This window comes from Rhipicephalus microplus, chromosome 10, assembly GCF_043290135.1.
Source record: "Rhipicephalus microplus isolate Deutch F79 chromosome 10, USDA_Rmic, whole genome shotgun sequence".
Taxonomy (NCBI): domain Eukaryota; kingdom Metazoa; phylum Arthropoda; class Arachnida; order Ixodida; family Ixodidae; genus Rhipicephalus; species Rhipicephalus microplus.
This window is the reverse complement of record NC_134709.1, coordinates 10,582,631-10,586,975: the sequence shown is the minus strand read 5'-3', so window position 1 is coordinate 10,586,975 and position 4,345 is coordinate 10,582,631.

Here is a 4,345-nt window from a genome sequence, read left to right as displayed (position 1 = left end):
AGTGGCGCAGGCGCAAACGAAAGTGACAGCAGCGCCTCCTCTATTTTATCAATGCCAACCAGATGTGCCCGATCCCGGCGTTCGTCACCCTCTCCTCTAGCCCTCTCCTCCTCGAGCCCATCACCTAGCCTTCGCATGTGTTCTACGATCATCGGCAAGAGTTCCTTCATGCAGCGCCTCACGACGGGAATGTAAAGTATTTTTTTTTGTTCATTTGTGTGTAGATCCGCAGGGCTGCGTCTTGCATTCTTCGCTATCACAATGTTGGCGGTCACGCTGGCTCTGTAAGTGGTACGGTGTTTTGAGATAGCGTGTTGCCCTTCGTGGCACTATGCGGGCAACCAATGGCGACGCGTCACGGTGACGCCGCTGCATATCCATAGCGCTGTGATGTGGTGGTGGCACTTCTTCGAGGCACTAAGAAAGAGCACGAGGGAACAAATCTGACCGTCGCATGATATTAGAGAGGGACACACGTCTATCGCGTATTCGTTGGGAAAGCGCTCGAAAGCACGTGTGATGAAAGCAGGCCTGTCCTTCATTGGGAGTCGCATCACGACCATTCTCTGAACTAAGGCGGACCGGCGGTTCCCGTTGAAGAGCGCGCGCTTGCACTGCCACTTGATGACAAAAATGAGGCGCTGACTACAGACAAGCGAGACCGGCGCTTGGTTACTACGAAATGGCGTGTTCAGGAGATGCAGCCGACGACGTAAAGCAGCTCCAATGTGTGCGTGTGCGCATGCATCGCTACGCTTCGATGCGTGCCTGTGCAGGCACACTGGCGCTGCACGAAGCGTGGCCACAGCCTCACGTGTTCACTCTATGCTCACCGCTGTACGTGGCCCGTACCGCAACTTGCATCGCCCGCCCGGGACGACTTGCACCTGGTGGGGCAGGTCGTCCTCCTTCATTCCCGGTTTCAGCTTTAGGATCACGCTTCCCGTGGTCGAGCCCTTCTCCCGTAGGCCTCAAACAGGCCACCATTCTCGCATCACTTCAGTGACGTTGCCGAACGCGGCGAAGGAGGCTGTCTTATTGTCTTCGTCTTGGACGCCGTGAAGCATCCGAAGCAGGCGAAGCTTGACCTGCTGATCCTCGGGATCAATTATTATGCATCTGCGGCCGTTTGAGTTCTGCCAGCGCTACCAGTTTCTTGGTCGCTTCTCCCGTGTTTATGGTCACAGCCCACACGTGGTTGATTTGGTACGCCACGACGTCCAAGAATAGACCGGCCGTGGTGAAGGCGTCTCTGAGTTCCTCGACTTTGCAGGGCCGCTCACGCACGTCACCGTGCAAAAAACGGTGTTCAGAGCAACACGGCAGGTGGACAGCTCGACGTCGTAATCTTTGTCACCTTTGCTCTTTGAAGGTTTGGGTTGTATAAAGTTCTTTTTGAAGGGTTGGGCGGCGTAGTTACAGCTTCGTCATATATTTAAAAACGTGAAACTAAGGTCGCATTTCTCGCTGATTGAAGCGGGAAACACGCGATACAGATGAATATAAAGTAACGAGTAAAATAAATGAATATGATCATGTTTTACACCCGTAAACAGCTACATTTCGAAACAAAATATTTGATACAGTGACTTCCAACAGACCCGCATTGCTGGTCTACAGGGTTTATAGTGATTGAGTTCTGACCCGAACGTCGCGAGAAAAAATCATGGACACGGCGGCCACATTTTGATGGAGGTAAAACACTAGGTGATCGTGTGTTCCGATCTAGCTGCACATGAAAAAAAAAAAAAACACTAGGTGGTTGGTAGAAATTTCCGAGGCCCACCACTAAGGCATCTCGTAATCATATCGCAGCTTTAAGAAGTAACCCCCGCCCCCCTTCAACAGTTTTAAATTTACGATTGTAAGTACGCCTGCCACTTGGCTATTCACCCGGTGCTCGGCTGCTGACCTAAAGGTCGGGGGTTTGATCACCGCCACGGTGGTCGAATTTCGATGTAGGAGAAACGCCAGAGGAACGTGTACTGTGCGGTGTCAATGAACGTTAACGAACACCAGATGGCCAGACTTCCCGAAGCCCTCCACTACGGCATGACTGATAATCGTGTAGTGGTCTTGGCACGTAAAACCTCACTTATTATTATTGCCATTTCAGCCTCATAGTGGGTATGAGCCAGTGATGAAAAACAAAAACAAGTGACGGCCGCGCCGTGCCCGCGAGACGACATGGCCTGGTAAGCGACAGAAGCGTAACGTCGTATTAGTTAGTCACGTTCAGTGAACGAATTGTGAAACAGCTCAACGCTAACAAAAACGACGTTTGCATGTGCTTAGAAAATACCGCTCTTTGGGATTTCACCCGTTTCACCGCTTCATGTTCCGCGACGGCCATTCTCGGAGATGTTGTCGGGTCCGTGCATTATTAACTGATAGTTAGTTCATTCTTCAACTTGTTTGTCACTGCCACAGTGCACAGCGCAAGAGCACACCAGCTCACTTTCACCTGTCAGTACAGTGACAGGTACGCTACACCCTCTGTACTTTCGTACGTCTGCTGTTGGCTTCTTGAATGCTTGTGATATTCAAGGTATCCCCGAAAGTATTCTAAAGACCGAAATCCTTCTTAGCAACACTAAAAAATATCTAATAAAAAGGGTGCTTTTTTGTCTCGCAACAATAATCGTCATCCGGCTTGCCTGCACTTCCTTTCTTGAAGACTTGCCGCTGGCCACTTTCCTATCAAGAATGCTATATCACGCTGATAATGCGCATGTCGTTAAGGACGTAAAAGTGCCGGGCGCGCAGCGATAGTGCAAGGAAAGGGACACAAGATAGCTGACGATTATTCTTGTGGGACGTACTCTTTACTCGATCTATCATTTGAGTGTAATGAAATGTTAAAGGGGGTAATGACGCCATTTTTTTTTCGAAAGGGCATTTACTTCGCCTTACAAAGCTCTTTTTCGCAGAGACGGCTGTGAAGAAGCGTGAAGCTAAGAAAATGTGGATAAAATCTTATGCCAATAATGAAGTAAATTTTCCGAATGCGAACCTACTCACATCGACACTAGATTGACCTCAAACTACAATACTGATTCTTGTAACGTTCCACAGCAGTCTGGCAAGTTGTGATGACGTCAGGCACAAAAACTTTCGAAATGACCGCTTCTACGCTCTAAAAACATTCAATGTGGCCACTCGTGTGTCACCAAACGAGCCACGTTCTTAAAAAATAGATTTAGACCATCCGTACACTATCTGAATGGTTTACAGGCTCTAAAATATACTTTTGTAAGGGCGGTGAAGAGCGGCCGTGTAAGCGTCCCGATACCAAACTTATACCGTGTTGTGACATCAGGGTTCAGTAGGAACCGAAACTAGTTTTTTTTAGTACATTTTTCTAGGTTCTTTCACTTGAAGCAAAAAAAAAGGACAAGTGAAAATTTTCGTATCAAACCATTGAAATTGCCGGGCCATCCTCAATAAATGGGTGAAAGCAAGCAACCCTTGCCTGCTTTTACGCACCGATACGCATCGTATATGCCCACCCATAGTATTGAATAATTTAAAATCTTACATAATTAACCGGACAAAGTTATATAATCCACATCCTTGGCTTATCTTGACTTTATTAAGAGGGAGAGGGAAAACGCTACGGTGACCGGATAGCAATAGCCGCGAGTAAAGAAAACTGGGATTCGTAATACCACGAGGAATTGAAAATAAATATGCAGCTCTCCACATGCTCAATCACCGTATCTAGCTACCCAAGGCTTTACGACCTGACAACCACCTGATAGCAGCACGAATATAGGACGATATTGAACAATTCATTCGTACAAGGCGATGTAAAAGTAGTTAGCCAGACGAAGCTTGGGGCGTATATCGTGCTTCCTACAGCTGCGCAGGTCAAATTTCACGGCGTCATCCTTGTCAGTAACGAAATTTGCCTTTCCACTCGCTCACGGAGGGTTAACAAAAAACACCTTCAATTTATACACGAAACTAGGCGAGAACGTGTGTTTGTGGATGTCCGCCGTGATGTTGTAGTGGTTGCGGTGCCCGGCTGCTGACGCGAAGGTCGCGGGTTCGATTCCCGCCGAGGTGGTCGAAATTTGGTGGAGGTGAAATCCGAGAAGCCCGTATACGTTCGATTTTAGCGCACGTGAAAGAACACCCAGATGGTGAAAACTGCCGGAGCCCTCCGTTAAGGCGTCCCTCGATATAATGTTGTGGTTTTGGTATATAATACCTTTGATATTATTGTAAGTACTTGTGGGATTCACTGTGGAGTGTTGTGGTATATGAGAGTACGCTAACAATTTTCAAACATTGAATACGCAAGACATGAGCTTGCAAACCTTAAAATTCGCTTCATGTCGTC